Raw genomic sequence first — 20,262 nt, 5'->3', positions numbered from 1 at the left:
TCATCGGCTACTGCTACCTGGCAACCTGTGCTACTGTGGGCACTGCATCCCTGTGTCACCTTCAGGGTTGTACTGCACTCGGCCGCAAGGGGAGCCCTCTCAGCATCTCGGCCTCCCTACCCGGACGCGACAGTATAATCCAGCCAATGTCCGAGGCCGACAGAGGCGACTCCCCGATGGAGGCCATCCTACAGGAAGTTATGGCTCTTACTCCAGCAATTAAGAGACTCCAAGAAAAGTATCTCCGACTGGAAGAACATCTGCAGCACTCCTCCTGCCAAGGTGCTACCACTATAGCTACTACCTCGCCGGAACCACGAGTCCCTGCACCAGAGTATTTTCAGGGGGACCGAAGGAAATTTAGATCCTTCCGGCACTCATGTTATTTATACTTTTCCTTACAACCCCAGACTTTTGCTTCCGAAGTAACCAAAGTGGGTTTCACCATCTCCCTGCTAAGGGACGATCCCCAGACATGGGCCCACGGCCTACTAGAACAACGCAGCTCCTTCGTCAGTACGTTGGACCAGTTTTTTCAAGCTATGGCTCGCCTATACGACGACCCCTTTCCGACAGCAACAGCCGAAGCAACCTTGTATTCCCTGTGTCAAGGTGAGCGGCCTGCGGAGGACTACACAGTGGAGTTCCAGACATGGTCTGCAGATTCTGGCTGGAATGAGGCAGCTCTGAAATATCAATACCGGATGGGGTTGTCTGAAGTCCTCAAGGATGAGCTAGCCAGAGTAGAGGTTCCCCCTACACTTGAGGATCTTACCCGACTTACCATTCAGCTGGATAGGCGTCTACGGGAACGCCAGTCTGAACGCGCTTGGACCCTTTCTCCTATCCTAGCGCCACCTTCGGTCTACCCCTCGGCAACCTCTGCTCCGAAAGGCCTGCTTCGTTCCCCCTTAACCTCCGAGGAAAGACTTTACCGCCGACAGGCACACCTTTGCTTCTACTGTGGAGAGCCAGGACATCTTATAAACAATTGTCCCACAAGACCAAGCAAACCAATCCTCTATCCTCCACTTCACCTCCAAGTAACGAAGCCCGCCTCGGCCCATATCACCCTTCCTGTCACATTGATGGTGGCAGGTCGGGAAGTTCACTTACAGGCAATACTCGATTCTGGGGCCTGTAGCTGTTTTTTGGACTTAACCTTAGCTAAGAATCTTGCTCTCCCACTACTCCTCAAGAAACAAAGACTGACTGTCCGTCTGGCCGATGGCTCCCTACCTAGCTCTGGCCATGTCACCAGGGAAACAAGACCCATTCTAACGACCACAGACTCGGGTCATCGGGAGTTCCTTAAGTTTGATGTCCTGTGTTCTCCTATGTTTCCCGTTATCCTAGGAATCCCATGGCTGCAGGCACACAACCCTCGGATTGATTGGCCCAAGAAGGAGATATCCTTTACTTCCGCCTACTGCCAACAATATTGTCTGGATCCCGAATCTAAGGACTTGTCCAGTTGCCTGACCGTTCAACCCATACCCAGTCCAGCCCCTAACATACCAGCCGCCTACCAGGAATTCAGAGATGTGTTCGACAAGAAGAAAGCAGATGTCCTACCACCTCATCGCCCTTATGACTGCCCCATCGAGTTATTACCAGGGGCTCCCATTCCCTTTGGCCGGATATTTCCTCTTTCCGAAACCGAGCTTGGGGCCCTAAGACAGTATATAGACGAGAACCTGGCCAAGGGATTCATTCGTCCCTCTTCGTCCCCTGCCGGTGCAGGCATCTTCTTCGTAGAAAAGAAGGACAAAACTTTGAGACCATGTGTAGACTATAGGGAATTAAACAATGTCACCCTGAAGAACCGTTATCCACTTCCGCTCATCCCCGAACTTCTTCAGAGGTTCCACACTTCACGTATTTTTACCAAGCTCGACCTACGTGGAGCCTATAACCTTGTCCGCATCCGGGAGGGGGACGAGTGGAAGACGGCATTTAGGACGAGGTTTGGACATTTCGAATATTTAGTCATGCCCTTCGGATTGTGCAATGCCCCAGCAACTTTCCAGCATTTTATTAACAACATTTTCCGGGAGTATTTAGACCACTTTGTTGTCGCCTATCTTGACGACATTCTCATCTTCTCAACCACTCTGGAACTCCACAGAATACATGTTAGGAAAGTATTATGCATTCTCAGGACTCATGGATTATTCGTTAAAGCCGAGAAGTGCGACTTCGAAAAGGAATCCATCCAGTTCTTGGGGCTCATCATCACCACAGGCGGAATTGCCATGGACCCCCAGAAAGTGAAGTCTATCCTAGACTGGCCCGCTCCTTCTGACAAGAAGGGTGTCCAGAGATTCATTGGCTTCGCAAACTTCTACCGAAGATTTATAAGGAACTTTTCCACCATTGTAGCACCCATTACTCAGACCACTCGCCAGCATACCAAGTTCCTTTGGTCCCCAGCAGCTCAGTCCGCCTTCGACCAGCTCAAGACCCTCTTCACCACCGCACCAATTCTGCAACATCCAGATCCCGCCTTACCCTATGTGCTGGAGGTTGATGCCTCAGAGGTAGCCACAGGAGCGATTCTATCCCAACGCCAAGGCCCCAAGGCACTACTACATCCTGTAGCTTTTTTCTCACGAAGGATGAGCGCTCCGGAGAAAAATTACGATGTGGGGGACCGGGAACTTCTGGCGATCAAGACCGCCCTCGAAGAGTGGAGATATCTCCTGGAAGGTGCCGCTCACCCCATTCTGGTTTTTACCGATCATAAAAACCTAGAATACCTCCGCACGGCCAAACGCCTAAGACCCCGACAGGCCCGATGGGCTTTATTCTTCTCGAGGTTCAACTTTCACGTAACTTATCGCCCAGGATCAAAGAATGGTAAGGCCGATGCTCTGTCCCGAATGTTCCCAGATTCCCCAGAGAGAATCCCACCCAGTACAATCCTGTCTCCTCAAAACTTCCTGCTCATCCAACCGGATCTAAGAGCTTCATTAGTGCAGGCCGCCAGCCAATGTACGGAAACAGAAGCTTCTTCCCTAAGGAGCCAAGAAGGGCTTCTATGGCATCAGAATAAAATTTTCGTTCCTCAGCAAGCCAGGTTACTCGTGTTAAGGACCTTTCACGATCATCAATTAGCCGGCCACTTTGGGGTCCGAAAGACTATTGACCTGGTGCAGCGGTCCTTATGGTGGCCTACCCTAAGATCTGACTGTAAGAAGTACGTTGACTCCTGTTCAATCTGCCAGCGTAACAAAGGGTCGAACGCCAGACCCTGGGGCCTGTTAAGGCCGCTACCAGTCCCAGAAAAACCTTGGAAGGAAATCTCCATGGATTTCATTGTAGAATTACCTCCTTCTGAAGAATATACTACCATCTTAGTGGTGGTAGACCGTTTATCCAAGATGGCGCATTTTCTGCCAATGAAAGGGACCCCCTCTGCCTTGGATACTGCTAAGATCTTTGTAAAAGAGATTGTCCGACTACATGGTGTACCTGACAGCATTGTGTCAGATAGAGGGGTACAATTCACCTCCAGGTTTTGGAAGGAACTCTGTAAGTTGCTGTCAATTAAGATATGTCTATCCTCGGCCTATCACCCACAGAGCAATGGCCAAACGGAAAGAACCAATCAGACGCTTGAGCAATACCTCCGATGCTTCTGTTCTTTCTCCCAGGATGATTGGGTCTCTTTGTTGCCCTGTGCGGAATTCGCATATAACAATTCAGTGCACGCCTCTACCAACCAATCACCCTTTTGGGCAAATTACGGGTTCCATCCTTCATTTTTACCAAATACCATTCCTGAATCTACCGTCCCAGCTGTTCAAGATAGGGTAAGCTTCATTCAAGCAAACTATCAAATGCTCCAGGATACTATGAAGAAAGCCCAGGAGGAATATAAGAGGCACTATGACAAGAAGAAGAGGAGTAACCCCACCTTTAGGATAGGGGATAAAGTGTGGCTCTCAGCAGCAAATCTGAAATTGTCATGTCCATCTCGGAAGCTGGGACCCAAGTTCCTGGGTCCTTTTGAAATCAAACGTGAAATTAACCCTGTAGCATTTGAACTTACCTTGCCTAAATCTTTCAGAATCCATCCTGTGTTTCATGTCTCTCTTCTCAAACATGTAACTGTCAGTCCTTTTTCAGGAAGAGAAGAAGCGCCCCCGCCTCCGATTCAGGTTGGTGATGATACGGAATTCGAAGTTGAGTCTATCCTCGACTGTCGTCGGAGAGGTAGGACAATCCAATTCTTAATTAAGTGGAAGGGGTATTCTGTCGAAGAAAACTCTTGGGAACCTGCAAGTTTTGTACACGCCCCTAGGCTCATACACAGGTTTCGCAACCTTCACCCTGAAAAATGGGCTCATTTAGGCATCCGGAGGCTGCCCCTTGGGGGGGGGCACTGTCAGGGAAATAGGCGTAACCTCACGCGGTACGATCGCGTTAACGCGCGTCAGCAAACAAGAAGGCGCTATATGGTTCCGAGACGAACGTCCAAAGCTGCGTCTGATCGAGTGCGAGTACGCGGTGTAGGACGAACGCATTACATTACACGTCGTAGGCGTACGAACGCTACGGCACGCACATGACGTAACCCAGCCACCCTGCCTATTTAAACGTTCACCTGACAGAGCCTCATCGCTGGATTATCGTCAGCTTCTCCTGAGTACCTGTGCCCGTGATTCCTGCTGTCTGATCTCCCGTTCACCGACCCGGCTCGTTTTGACCTGCTTCTGTTGATTCTCCTGGCTCCGACCTCTGGCTTACATCTGACGCTCCCTGTCTGCTCCCAGTATCCGACCTCGGCTTGGCTTGACCTCCGCTCTCCGGCTCTCAGCTTGGGACCCGTTGTTCTGACCTCTGGACTGATCTTCCGTGTTGACCCTCGGCCTGGCCTTGACCCTGCCATTGGACTTCCTTGCACAGTTGCCCCAAGACTGATCATCGGCTACTGCTACCTGGCAACCTGTGCTACTGTGGGCACTGCATCCCTGTGTCACCTTCAGGGTTGTACTGCACTCGGCCGCAAGGGGAGCCCTCTCAGCATCTCGGCCTCCCTACCCGGACGCGACAAGCAGACTCAGTACGTCAACATGCAGTATAACGTAGAGGAAAGGAGGGGTGGGTGCTGTGTCGGTCGGTGAATTACAGAGAAAAGGATTTTACGGTGAGTACAAAAATCCTATTTTCTCTTATATTCACCGACTGACACAGCTCCTCTCTGTAACTAAATGGGACGTCCCCAAGCAGTGCCAAACGAGGGGTGGGAAAAACAGCATAAAAACTTCATCCACCATGGCAAGTGGGAACTATTGAAACTAAACCCACAAAAAAACAGCAGTGTATGGAAAAACACACTGACATAATCGGGCATTCTCAACAGGAGAGATCCCCAACACCGCATCCTTTTTGTGGAAGTAATGCAACAGTGCATTAACAAACAGTACTTTTATAAACAGTGTTTTTATCGAAAAACCAGGAAAAAAACTCAATTGCAACTACACAAACAGGCATCAGCCGATGCACTGACGTCTACCTTGTAGAACTTGGTAAACGTATGGACAGACGACCAGGTCGCCGCCTTACACACCTGAGCGACAGACGCTTGGTTTCGGAAGGCCCAAGACGTTCCGTTTGCTCTTGTAGAGTGGGCCGTGACTGGAAAGGGGGGCACCTGCCCCTTCAAGGCGTAGGCTTGGACTACAATCTGTCTGATCTACCTGAAAATGGTGGCCGACGAGATGGCCAAGCCCTTCTTTGGACCAGCCACCGAAACAAACAGTGAGTCCAACTCCTGAAAGGGAGCCGTGGCAGACAAGTACACCTTCAGAGCCCTAACCACATCAAGAACGTGAAGGGTCACCTAATCATTGATATGAAAAGCCGAAACCACCTTCGGTAGAAAGAACAGTTGCGGACGCAACACCACCTTATCCCTGTGGATGACCAGATAAGGTGACTTGCAGGACAAGGCCGCCAATTCCGAAACCCTCCTGGCCGAAGTGATGGCCACTAGAAAAAACACTTTCTGTGAAAGGGTCAACAAGGGAATCTCCCTGAGATTCTCAAACAGCGGCTTCTGAAGCACCGACAACACCAGGTTCAAATCCCACAGAGGTAACGGAGGACGCACCAGAGGGACTACATGTCGCACCCCCTGAACAAAGGTACTCACTAATGAGTGAGATGCTAGGGGTCGCTGGAAAAAGACAGCCAGAGCTGAAATTTTCCCCTTGATGGTGCTCAACGCCAACTTCTGGTCTACAACTTGCTGAAGAAACAGCAGGATCCTGGATATAGAAAAGAAGCGCAGATGCCACCCTTTCTCCTCACACATGGAGATATAGACCTTCCAAGTACGATGGTATATCTTCCTTGAAGAAGATTTCTGCTCCCTCAACATAGTTGGAATCACAGAGTCCGACAGACCCCGATTCCTCAACACCTGGCTTTCAACAGCCATGCTGTTAAAGCCAGCGATGGTAAAGCAGGGTGAAAGATTGGACCTTGAAGTAAGAGGTCCTCCCGCAGTGGCAGCCGCCAGGGAGTGTCTGCTACCAGGTCTGTGTACCAGGGCCGTTGAGGCCAATCTGGGGCCACCAGGATTACTGGTACCCCCTCGGCTTCCACTCTGCGCAGCAGGCGTGGCAACAGTTTTAGTGGAGGAAAGGCATAGATCAGCTGGTACTGATCCCACGGAGCCACCAGCGCGTCTGCCCATGGATCCCTGGTCCTGGACACGAATCTTGGTACCTTCCGATTAAGACGGGAGGCCAATAGATCCACATCTGGTGTGCCCCACTTCAGGCACAGCAGCCTGAATATCTCCGGATGCAATGCCCACTCTCCTGGGTCCAGCATCTTTCGACTCAGATAGTCCGCCTGCCAATTTTCCACCCCCGGATGTAAATGGCCAACAGGGCCCGGTATGTGTCACTCTGCCCACCGAAGTATGTGAGCGACCTCCTGAGCAGCGGCTGAGCTACTTGTTCACCCTTGGTGATTTATGTACGCCACAGCCATGGCATTGTCTGACTGTACCCTGATCGGATGCCCTTGAAGACTCATCGACCAAGTGTGGAGGCACAGCCTGATCGCTCTCAATCCGAGCAGATTGATCAGCAACTTGGATTCCTCTGTTGACCAGAGGCCCTGAGCCGACTGAATCCCCATCACTCCACCCCAGCCAGACAGACTGGCGTCCGTAGTGATCACCGTCCATTTCAGAGGAAGGGATGATTTTCCGGACTGAATCACCGGGGACCTCAACCACCAGATCAGGGAGTCCCTGACTGGTTGGTTCACCTGGATCTGCCGATCCAGGGACAACGGAGATTTGTCCCATTTCGTCAATATCTCCTTCTGCAGGTGTGGAACTGGGCATAAGGTACTGCCTCGAAGGAGGCCATCATGAGCCCCAGTACCCGCATGCAAAAGCGGAGCGATGACCACTTGCGGTTCATCAGTAGAGTGACCGCAGATCTGAGGGTCAGCAATTTGTCTGATGGGAGAAAAACCCTCACTTCCCTGGAGTCCAATAGTAAACCCAGGTACTCCAGACGCTGAGCCGGTACAACCACCGACTTCTTTGGGTTCAACAGCCACCCAAATTCATGCAGGGTCTGCATGGTGATCGCCACATCCTCCTCTAATTCTGAGGCAAAAGATGCTCTCGGGAGATCGTCTAGGTAACCCACGACCGTGATCCTCCACTGCCTCAGGTAAAGACTCGGGGGGCTGATGCCAGGCCAAAAGGAAGAGCCTCAAATTGGTAGTGGGCTTCCCCAACTGCCAAACGCAGAAACTTTTGATGCCGAAGGCATATGGGTATGTGCAGGTACGCATCCTGGATGTCCAAGGATGCCAGGGAGTCCCCTTGATGGAGTGCAGCGACTACTGAGCGAACTGATTCCATTCTGAACCTCTGCACTTTTACAAAGTGATTGAGGGCTTTAAGGTCCAAGGTCAGACGTACCCCTTCCTTCTTGGGAACCACAAACAGATTTGAGTAGAACCCCTGGAAGCGTTCCGATTCTGGAACTGGTACAATCACCCCCTGATTCAGCAAGTGCCTGACTGCTCCTAACAGGGCCTCCCGGCGAACCGGGGATGCGGGTATGCTGGAGGGGAAGAAACTGTTTGGCAGCCAAGAGAGAAACACTATCTTGTAGCCTGTGGAAATCGGGTTGCAGACCCATTGGTCAGATAACCGGGAAGTCCACCGGGCTGCAAACTCCCAAAGGCGACCCCCCACCCGAGATGTGGGTGGGGGCAAACCTTCATGCGGTAGCACTTTTGTTCGCAGGCTTGTTTTTTTTTCTTTTTTATTATTTACATCTTTTTTATTAAATTTTTTTAATTGACATACAAAAATTGCCCACGCAGGGGCTAAACATTACCCACACAGGGTCAAATCCTCTGATGCGGCAATCGACCACAACAGGGCACATCTTATAACCTAAACAGCCTGCCCCTGAAGCAGCAACAGTCCGCAACAGGGCAGAACACGAATAACACAACCTTACTTATCTATACCCCAATGTGGGGAGAGGTTTAGGTCAGGAGAGTCTGTGTTCAATACTATAATGACAGGATAATGTGAAATGAGAGTACCTGGGTCAATCTGCTATCATACTATAACCGTAAAGCTAATCTAGGGGTTAGTTACTGCATCAGTTGCCGTAGTATGATCATCTAGCCAACAGGTCCACACCCTTTCAAATTTTTGTGGGCAACCCCTGCCCGAATAGGTGGCTTTATACAGGGGCAGACTGGCATTCACTAGATTCTTCCAGAACCTGACAGAAGGGGGAGATGATTGCTTCCAGTTCATTGTGATGGCCTTGCGTGCATAGTACAACAAGAGGGATATGAGTGTTTTCCTAGCCCTGAGGATTGACGTTCGCAGGCTTGCGGTTCCAGGGACGCTTTTGACTGTCCGTGGGCCTCCTGTCGAGCTGGGGACGTTTTGTTGAAGCATCGGGCAGACGAAAAAGCCGCTTGTGAGTGGAAAAAGAGGGCCCTTGCCTGCGGCGTGGCTCCTTAGCCTTCCTGGCCTGTGGGAGAAGTGTACTCTTACCACCCGTGGCATTTTTAATAATGTCATCCAACGAGGCTCCAAACAGCCTAGAAGGGAAGATCCATCAGGGCTTTCTTGGATGCCTGGTCAGTAGACCAGCATTTTAGCCAAATCAGGCGCCTCAGCACCACAGCTGACACTGAAGCCCTGGATAACAGAGGGAGAGTATCTAGGGCCGCATCACAAATATACTTAAAGCGGGATTCCACCCTAAAGTGGAACCTCCGCTGATCAGATCCCCCCCCCCTCCGGTGTCATTGACACCTTTCAGGGGGGAGGGGGGTGGAGATACCTGTCAAAGGTATTTACACCCACTTCCGGGCATAGACTCCCGTGGGAGTCTACGCCATTTCCTGCCCTGCCGCGCTGTCTGCTGGGACACACACGGGTCCCAGTGACAGCGCGGAGATTTCCTATTGCGCGGCACGACTCGTGCATGCGCAGTAGGGAACCGGGAAGGGAAGCCGATTCGCTTCACTTCCTGATTCCCTCACCTAGAACGGTGGCGGCAGCAGCCGAGAGCCGAGCGATCGATCGGCCTCGGCTGCCGGCATCGCTGGAACCTGGGACAGGTGAGTGTCCATTTATTAACCACTTCCTGACCAGCGCACGACGATGTACGTCGACAGAATGGCACGGGCAGGCATATTGGCGTACAGGTACGTCCAATATTCAATGCCGCCCTGCCATCGGGCTGGTAGGGACCCCCGTGAGTCTGGTCGCGGGCCCGTGGACTCGATCGCCGCGGGCATCCCCGCGATCGTCTCATGGAGCGGCCGAATGGAGGAAATGCCGTGTAAACAGCATTTCTCCATTCTGCCTAGCAACTAGTGACGCTGATCTCTGCTCAATGTGATTGGAGCAGAGATCAGTGCTCACTAAATGAAAGCCCAACCCCCCCACAGTTAGTAACACACCCCTAGGAACACTTAACCCCTACACTGCCACCCACTGGTTAACCCCTTCACTGCCAAAATTGTCGCTCTATTTTTGTTTATAGCGCAAAAAATAAAAACCGCAGGGGTGATCAAATACCACCAAAAGAAAGCTCTATTTGTGGGAAAAAAAGGACGTCAATTTTGTTTGGGAGCCACGTCGCACGACCGCGCAATTGTCAGTTAAAGCGACGCAGTGCCGAATCGCAAAAAGTGGTCTGGTCTTTGACCAGCAAATTGGTCCGGTCTGAAAGTGGTTAAAAGTCAGCAGCTGTAGTATTTATAGCTGCTGGCTTTTAATAAATTTTTTTTGGTGGAATCCCTCTTTAAGGCCTTGCACTAGTTGATCTGCTAGTTCCACGCAGACAAGGGAGGCCTGTTGCTCTCCCAATTCACGGTGCAAACATTTTGCCCACTCAGTCAGTGTCTGCGACACCAGTGCGGTCGCTAGTAAAGGTCACATGGCTGACCCCACAACCATAAACAAGGAACGAGCCACCGCCTCGGCCTTCGTGTCCGTGGGATCCTTGAATGCAGGAGTCCCCTAAACCGGGATTGTGGTTACCTTATTTAACCTAGATACTGGGGGGTCCACGACCGGAGGAGCCGACCATTTCTTGAGAAGGCTGTCCTCAAAGGGGTAATGCACCGCCAAGTATTTGGGGACCGAAAAGGTCCGTTGCGGGCGACCCCATTCCCTGTAGATGAATTTGTCAAAATAAGTCAAATACGGGAACACCTTAGGTGAACGTGCTGGCTTGCGGGACCCAAAATTGACTGGTACATCAGCAGAGGGATCCGCTGGCTTCTGAATCTTCTCCAACAAGCGCTTTTTCGCACCCGGACCCATCCTCACTGTCCGAACAGTCCTGGTCAGCCACGTCTGATAGGTCAGAGCAGGGGTCACCAGCCGCAGCAGGGCCTGAGTATGCATCAGATCTCTCCCCAGAGGACGGCGGGGGGGGGGGCAGGGGGCTCTTACGTGCACCTTTCCTTCCACGCACCGCCTCTATTTTAGCAACAAAAGAGTGAAGGACCGCCGTCAGGGTGTCCATGGGCACAGCGCTATCCGCAGGTGACCCGGTTGCAATAGCCTGGATTTCGGGGGAAGAAACACCAGTTTCTGAAGCCATGCTGACCCTAGCCTGTCTGCCACCTGCAAGGGGACTTAGGACAGTGAAGGTCCCACCCTCCTGCTGCCGTGGCGTGGGGGGTGGAGGTGTACTTAGCGCCAGACTCACCACCCTGGGGCGTTCTGTAAATGCCACTAGCCATGCCTGTAGTCCCTAGGAGGTTACCCAGTTGCAGAGTGGAGAAAACTGTGTCGGCAGCAGCTGTCTATAATAGCGGTGAAACGTTCTGCAGAGCTTGCTTTACCGTTCAGCAAAGAGCCATCCAGCGTCCTGTACACACAGTGGACACAGGAAACAGCATGTGAGAGCACATGTAAAGCTGTCACAAGAGAACTGCAGTAAAAAGAGCGCTCCAGCTTCAAGAAAATGGCCGACAATGCAAATAATAGGAGAATCCTATAGAAGATGGCTGCTGAGGCTCACAAGCAGAAACTGCATTTCCCACAGTCAAGATGGCCGCCGGACAGCGCCATGCAGTGACAGGACAAACCCAGAACAGTGCTGCCTGCCTACAGTCAGAACACCTCCACAGACACCTTTTGGGACCCCCCAGACCTGGACCAGGACCAATGCTAGCCGCACAAAGCCCCCACAGGTGAGAGACCCAGCGAACCCCTCACACACACACCGCCCGCAGCGCATGCAGCCACCCCCCCTCAGAGGGGGAAGGATGGGAGATAGGGACTTGGGAGAGAAGATAAGGAGGTGAGGTGGCCCCCGAATCGACCCCCCCAGGGAATGCCCAGCTGCTCACCCCACCGAAGCAAGGAGAGCCGTATTTACCAGTCCTGAAGAGCTGGGAGACATTCCATCACAGACCTACTCCTGCGCAGTTACAGGGTAGCTGCTGGCCCGGTATACTGTGATCCAGACATCAGTAGCCTGGTCATATGTATATCCCAGAGCATTGAAGCTCACCGACCACCTCTGGAGCTGAGTCATGTCGTGGCCTGCCGAGCCTTAGCTCGGGAGACTACAAGGATAACATTAACCAGCCTGTCACCCAGCTGGCAGTTGATAGAAGATCCCAGGATCTTTCATCTTGCGCAAAAACATCAAACCTGCAACAAAAACATGGATCAAAAGGCCCGCAGGGTTCCTAGGTCATTCTCCTTACTAGGCAAAATAAAAACTGAGTCTGCTGGGAGCAGCGGGGAGGGCCGTTAGCAAAGGGTCCGCCCCCCTGGGGCGGGACTGAAAGTTCTGTGTATTGTGTAACAATTTTGACTAGTTCTCCTAATGGCAGGCTAAACAACCCATTTAGTTACAGAGAGGAGCTGTGTCGGTCGGTGAATATAAGAGAAAGATCATTTAGTGGCAACTTTATGCAAAAAAAAATTTTTAATTTTCCCGCAACTTGTGGCAAAATATAAAATATTCCATGGACTCAACATGCTTCTCATCAAATAGCTTGGGGTATCTACTTTGTGCTATCTTGGCATTTTATGGCCTTCAAAATTGTGATCGTTGGTGAGGAGTGGAATCAAAAATTTACACCCTTAGAAATCTTGTGTGAGATTTTTAGGGAGCCTAGGCACGTACAGGACCCCGAAAACCAAAGTCTCACACATGATGTATCCCCATACTCAGGAGAAGCAGCAGAATGTATTTTGGGGTGTAATTCCACATATAACCATGCCATGTGTGAGCAATATATCATTTAGTGACAACTTTTTGTAATTTTTTTTCTTCATTTTTCAATCACTTGTGACAAAAAAATTAAATATTCATTGGGCTCAACATGCCTCTCAGCAATTTCCTTGGGGTGTCTACTTTTCAAAATGGGGTCATTTGGGGGGGGGGTGGATTGTACTGCCCTGTCATTTGAGTACCTCAAGAAATGAGATAGGCAGTCATAAACAAAAAGCTGTGAAAATTCAAGAAAATTTACCCTGGTTCGTAGACACTATAATTTTTGCGCAAACCATTTTTTTTTACCAAAGACATGTGGCTGAATACATTTAACCTAAATGTATGATTAAATTGAGTTTATTAAAAAAAAATTTATAACAGAAAGTAGAAAATATAATTTTTCAAAACTTTTGGTCTTTTTCCGTTTGTATTGCAAAAAATAAAAATCGCAGAGGCAATCAAATACCATCAAAAGAAAGCTCTATTTGTGGGTACAACATTACATGACCGCGCAATCACATTACATTAAAGCAGCGCAGTGCCAAATTGTAAAAAGTCCTCTGGTCATTGAGCTGCCAAATCCTCCGGGGTTGAAGTGGTTAAAAAATAAAAATAAAGCCTTTAACTGCTTCAATACAGGTCACTTACACCCCTTCCTGCCCAAGCCAATTTTCAGCTTTCAGCACTGTTTAAATAACAATTGCGCGGTCATGCTACACTGTACCCAAACAGAATTTTTATAATTTTGTTCCCACAAATAGAGCTTTCTTTTGGTGGTATTTTATTTTTTGCTAAACAAATAAAAAAATACCTAAAATTTTGAAATAAAACGTTTTTTTCTTTTGTTTCTGTTATAAAATTTTGTAAATAAGTACGTTTTCTCCACTGATGGGCATTGATAAGGCGGCACCAATGAGGTGGCACTGATATGCAGCATTGATAGGCAGCACTGATGGGCACTCATGGGTGGCACTGATAGGCGGCACTGCTGGGCACTGATAGGCAGCACTGAACGGTACTTATGGGTGACACTGATAGATGGCATTGTTAGGCATCACTGATGGCACTGTCAGGCATTGGGGATGAGCACTGATTGGCATTTCCCTGGTGGTCCAGTGTGGTGGCCATCCCTGGTGATCTGGCAGCATCCTGGTGGTCCTGGTTGGGCATGAGCACAACCCCCCCCCCCCCGTCTGGAGAGCAGCCGATCAGCTGTCCTCTACTTGTGTCTGTCAGACGTGAGTGTGGAAAAGCCGATCAATGGCTCTTCCTATTTACATCATGATCAGCCGTGATTGGACACGGCTGATCACGTGGTAAAGAGCCTCTACCAGAGGCTCTTTACTGAGATCAGTGTAGTGGTGTATAAGGCAGATACACTGCACCCCTGATCATCCAGATTGCGCAATCCATGGGTGCATGAGAGCGGACGCTCTGAAGGGCCGTCGTATAACGTCCACCTAGAATAAGAGCTGCGCCGCCCAGCTGTCATTTGATTGCCGGCGGATGGGAAGCACTTCAATTCTACTTGCGCATATATATATATATATATTAATTTTAATCTGCTCCTGGATAGGGATGAGCTCTGGAGTGTTCGCATCAGAGTCTGCCAGGAAGTTGGCTCAGCGCTGCGTTAATCACAGACAGTGAGACATTTCCCGATCTCTGCACATCGGGACAATGTCTCACTGCCTGTGAATAACGCTGCGCCGACTTCCTGGCGGGCTCTGCAAGTGGATTATGCAACAGCGCAGGAGCTCATCCTTACTCCTGGACGCACAAATGTTATTTGAGCAACTGTGTCACTGACAGTGTTTTTAAGGCCTTATGCTGGCCATGCACAGCTCAAACTTCATCCGATTCCTTGTGAATCGGACAAATGGAAGATGCTGTGCAGACGATTATCAGTCAGTGACTGCAGCCACTGGTCGAGTTTTCTGTAAGCCTCAAAAGTAGTGGTTGAATGCAATAGCTTGCAGTGAGATTCTTCTAGCTGGATATTTAGCATGGTGGAATTTATGGATAGCTCCTATTTGGCCTGCATAAATATTAATGTGTATGGGTAGCCTAATGGTTCTTCCCTATCCAATGCACGTAAACTACTTTTAGGTATCCATATCAATGTTCCGATTTGTAACTTCGCTTCCACTTGGAGTACCGAATCAAAAGAAAACTAGCAGCTAAAAGCAGAGCTCTAGAGCCGTGTGGTGTGACTACTAAGATATTAGTCCGTTGCCGTCTCCTCTCTTTGTCCTCCACATCCCGGCTCCTCTACACAGCCCTCTTCCTCCCTTTAGCTCAATCCCTAGGGAGAAAGTCACGTGTTCGGGGGCGTATCCACTCCTTGTCTGCAAAAAAAAAAAAAAAAAAAAAAAAAGCCATTTTGAGAGGGGTAGAGAGACATAGAGGGGAAGCAAAAAAGAGAAATGAGAAGAAGGGAAGACGGAGACAAAGGGAGGGGGAGACAGGAATAGGGGAGGACAGAAAAGAGGAGAGGGTGACTTAGAGGGGGGAGGGGGAAACACATTTGCAGAAATAATCTTCTAGCTGGCGGACCACAGAGGGAGCAGAGCCAGCAGTATCAGGTAAGACGTAGATCTATATTGATCGTCTTTCTGTAGGGGGTTCCGTAAACGGGGGTCATGGCGATCCCTATATTAACAAAGATCTGCAAGGTCAAAGCGAAATACCGATCTATGAGAAAGATTGGGGTTTTTAAGGCAGCACCCACTTTTCTGTTCCTAGGGCCCTGAGATGGACCATCTCTGGGGTATGGATGTGATCCCTTTAATCCAGCACTAGTGTCCCAGCCTGTGATATATAATAGCCAGCTGTCTAATTTTGTTTTGAAAACGTGTTTGAGCTCTTGATCTGGGCTTTGATCATTGCACTGCGCACCCTTTTTGCTTTTCAGGGGGATCAGACATCATTTTGCTTCCTATGCTTCTGGTTGTAGCAGGTCATTTCTGAATTTTATTAGAAAAACACCCATTGATATGTTGACAGATGCCCTCTGACAAGGGTCACTTTTAGTGTCACCTTTACCAGTATTTGTCATTACAATTAGCTGATGGCGAGCTTTGCCATGTGTCAGTCTGTCACCTCCATGTAGGTGTCATTTACTAGATGTTTATTGATAGTCCATGTGGCCGGGTTATTTGCTAATCAGTAAAGCAAAAACCAAAACATCCAGTGAGTGACCAGTTGCTTAATGGACAAAGATAGCTAACTAGCTTCCTTTTATTTACTCCAGGTACTGCTAGATAAGTGGGTGCATCCCACCTGTCACTGGGCTTTTAGCACTTGCAGGAATGGTTGCTCCACTGCTAAACCTTTTTTGTAGTGAAAATGTCTGCAAAGCTTTGTATGTAAGATAATTGGTGGATGTACAAATATCAAATTATGCAAGAAATTAATACTATTGTAAACATAATTTCTAGAGGAACTGCAGTCTGCTCACATAATTTGTAATAAAAACGTCTTTACCATTCTAAAGCTTCCCTCCAACCACTTTGCATAATAAATATATATATATATATATATATATATATATATATATATATATATATATATATATATAGTGCTTCAAATATGCTGCAGAAACCTCTCTCTGCAACCATTTTAACTGTGGGCAGCCAAAGCTGCTGCCTTTTCACTTCCTGGATTTACACAGAGGCACACCTAGAGCTCTCATTGGCCCTCTTATGACTCGCCTAGGCTTTTTACCAGACAAACGGGAAGTGGACTGTATAAGGTATTTAATAGCCGGAAAAAAATGTTTTACTATCCAAAGTTAAAACAACAAGGGCAGAAGATTTAATAGATGGAATGTTAAAAGAATGACTAAAGGTCCACTTTAACCACTTCCCGACCAGCGCACGACGATGTACGTCGACAGAATGGCATGGGCAGGCATATTGGCATACAGGTACGTCCAATATTCAATGCCGCCCTGCCATCGCGATGGTAGGGACCCCCGTGAGTCTGGTCGCGGGCCCGTGGACTCGATCGCCGCGGGCATCCCCGCGATCGTCTCATGGAGCGGCCGAATGGAGGAAATGCCGTGTAAACAGCATTTCTCCATTCTGCCTAGCAACTAGTGACGCTGATCTCTGCTCCATGTGATTGGAGCAAAGATCAGTGTTCACTAAATGAAAGCCCAACCCCCCCACAGTTAGTAACACACCCCTAGGAACACTTAACCCCTACACTGCCACCCACTGGTTAACCCCTTCACTGCCAGTGTCATTTACACAGGAATCACTGAATTTATATAGCAGTGATTACTGTATAAATGACAATGGTCCCAAAAATGTTTTAAAAATGTCCGATGGGTCCCCAACAATGTCGCAGTCACAATAAAAATCGCTGATCGCCGCCATTACTAGTAAAAAAATTATTAATAAAAATGCTATAAAACTATCCCTATTTTGTAAACGCTATAACTTTTGCGCAAACCAATCAATAATCGCTTATTGTGATTTTTTTTTTTTTTTTTTTTATTTTATTTTTTTACCAAAAATATATAGAAGAATACGTATTGGCCTAAACTGAGGGAAAAAAAATGAAAATTTATGTCAAATACTTACCGTAATTTTCCTTTCCTGATGGACTCCATGGCAGCCTACGTGTGGGTTTAGTCCCGCCTCCATTACCCTATAGGACGACACTCCCATAAATCTTTGCTCCCTGCCACAGGCCGTGTTCGGTAACTATCCTACTCCAGCCATTTGGGAGGGAACTCCTGCTGCCATGGAGTCCATCAGGAAAGGAAAATTACGGTAAGTATTTGACATAAATTTTCAGTTTTCCTGACAGACTCCATGGCAGCCTACGTGTGGGAAATAACTCGCCAAGACACACCCGGGTGGGCAAAAAATGCTGCTTAACAAAGATTTATTTGACACTGTCAACTGACAAAACTTTAACTCCAAAATCAACTGAGGATAAAGCTGCTGGCTCAACACAATAATGAGACATAAAGGTGTGAATGGAAGACCACGAGGCTGCCCTGCATATCACGTCAGAAGCCACATGGCGAGAAGCTGCCCACGAGGTAGAAAGACTTCTGGTCGAATGTGCCGTCACCGCCTGAGGAGGAGCCAAGCCCTTTTCTCTGTATGCCCACTGGATCGCTTGAACTATCCATGCTGCAATTGCCCTGACTGATGCTCTAGTGCCCTTGTTCTTTCCACAGAACAGAACAAACAGGAAGTCCGACTGCCGGAACGGAGCTGTAGCTTCCAAGTAGAGCTTTAAAGAGCGTCCAACGTCAAGAGGATGAATTTCTGAGGAATCCGAGGATCTGAATAAGGGTACCGAGATTTCCTGATTATCATGAAAGACCGAAGTGACCTTTAGGGTTTGACCCCAACATTGGAACTAGGACCACTCTGTCCGGAAAAAAGGTTAGGAAAGGCTCCTTGACTCCCAGAGCTTGAATTTCCGAAACTCGTTTCGCTGAGGTGACCGCCACCAGGAACGCGGTTTTCAAGGTAAGTTCTCGGATGGAGAGATCCTTACTGAGCAGAGAAAAGAAGTCCAGGACTAGAGGTAGATCCCATTTAGGGAATCTGGGTTTTCTTTGGGGTCTCAATCTTACAGCACCCTTAAAAAACTGCTGAATAAGAGCGTGGCTGGCCCACTGAACCCCTGTAAAAGCAGAAATAGCTGAAACTTGAACCCGAAGGGAGCTAACTGATAACGGTAAGTCCAAACCTGATTGCAGGAACCCCAACACATCTTGAACTGTGGGTGAAACATAGGAACTGGTTCTGGAGGACACATAATAAACGAACTTGGCCCAGATTCGTTCATACACTTTATTAGTGCTTCTTCTCCTTGCACTTAGGAGAGTGGGGATGGCTTCCTTAGGACACCCTAGAGCTTCCAGCCTTCCCCTCTCAAGAACCAGACCTTCAACCGGAGTTGAGCCGGACATGGATGGAGAACCGACCCTTGGGAGAGAAGGTCCCGCCTGGACGGAAGAGGAACCGGGTCCCGAAAGCTGAGCAGGGATAGGAGAGGAAACCAGGGCCTGTTGGGCCAGTACGGGATTATTGCCAATACTTCTACTCCTTCCCATCTGAGTCTCTTCAGGAATTGGAAGATGATTGGCGTTGGAGGGAAGGCATATGCCTTGTGGAATCGCCATTGCTCTGTTAGGGCATCTATCCCGTAGGCCTGCGGATCCTTGAACCTTGTTAGCTTCTTGTTGAAACGAGAGGTGAATAGGTCCACTTCTGGAGACATCCCCAGGGATAGAACCCACTGGAACACTTCTTCGTGAAGGGTCCACTCGTTGTTGTCCAAGTGGACTCGTGATAGAAAGTCCGCCTGGACATTGAGGACTCCGGGTACATAGGCTGCTGTTAGGTTGGACAGGTTCCTCTGGGCCCAACGCATTATTGGATCCACTTCCTTCAGCAAAGACCGACTTCTGGTGCCCCCTTGCTTCCTCACATATGTGACCGCAGTCGTATTGTCCAGCCTGAGGACTACGGATGCACCCACTATCAGATGTGGAAATGCCAACAGCGCTAGGAAGGCTGCTCGTAGTTCCAACACATTCGACACTATTCCCCGAGAGGGAAAGTCCCAAATGCCCTGAGCCACTTCCGAAAGACAATGTGCCCCCCAGCCTTTGTTGCTGGCATCTGACGTCACTGAGATCCATTTGATTGGCAGAAGAGAATGACAATTCAGTAGATTCTCCCGACGAAGCCACCAAAGGAGGGAACCTCTCATGGTCTGAGTAACTTCGATGGACTGGGCCTTCTCTCCCGACCATTGACGGAGAAACCCCACCTGAAAGGGGCGCATCCTCCATTGTGCCCACTTCACCATCGGTATAGTAGACACCATGGTGCCAATGATCTTTAGGCAATGAAGAGCACTGAGACGAGATGAGGAGAGAGCTAGGTGGATCCTGTCTCGTATTACTGCAATCTTCTCCTCGGGTAGAGAGATGGTACCTCTTGCTGTGTTGAACAGGGCACCGAGGAACACGAGAGACTGTGTAGGAACCAACTGGCTCTTCTCTAAATTCAGGAGCCAACCGAATTCTTTGAGGGTTGCAATGACTTGATCCCTGTGGCTCAAGAGACAATCCTTGTCCTGAGCGAGAAGAAGCAGATCGTCTAGATAATGATGAATCCGGATCTTTCTGACTCTCAACAAGGCTACAACTGCCAGAAGGACTTTTGAGAAAGTGCGAGGGGAGGTTGACAGTCCGAAAGGAAGGCAAGTAAACTGTAAATGGAACTGGCCAATGGAAAAACGAAGGAACTGTTGGAACTCTGTGGCCACTGGGACGTGAAAATAGGCGTCTTTGAGGTCTATTGAGACAAGCCAGTCCCCTGGCTGAACCGATTGTTGAATCGTGGACAGTGTTTCCATTTTGAACTTTTCCTTTTTTATGTAGCGATTTAGATGCGTCAGGTCTATTACGGGTCTCCATGTACCGTTCTTCTTCTGGACCAGGAAAAGAGGTGAATAC

The 20,262-nt window shown here is 49.1% G+C and overlaps 1 protein-coding gene across 2 annotated transcripts in view; it reads left to right on the top strand.

The window, feature by feature from the left end:
* The first annotated feature begins 15,150 nt into the window (after nt 1-15,150).
* The window catches only part of PCGF2 (polycomb group ring finger 2), a 276,564-nt gene continuing 271,452 nt past the window's right edge, over nt 15,151-20,262 (top strand). For both annotated transcript variants that reach the window (XM_077459419.1, XM_077459421.1), the window contains exon 1: nt 15,151-15,349. The gene's annotated coding sequence lies outside the window, so the exon portion shown is untranslated. The remainder of the gene's footprint in view (nt 15,350-20,262) is intronic.

The sequence above is a fragment of the Lithobates pipiens genome, unplaced genomic scaffold (genome assembly GCF_037356315.1).
Source record: "Lithobates pipiens isolate NorthernLeopardFrog02 unplaced genomic scaffold, aLitPip1_a1.2 Scaffold_28, whole genome shotgun sequence".
Taxonomy (NCBI): domain Eukaryota; kingdom Metazoa; phylum Chordata; class Amphibia; order Anura; family Ranidae; genus Lithobates; species Lithobates pipiens.
This window is presented reverse-complemented; position numbering and strand designations above follow the sequence as displayed.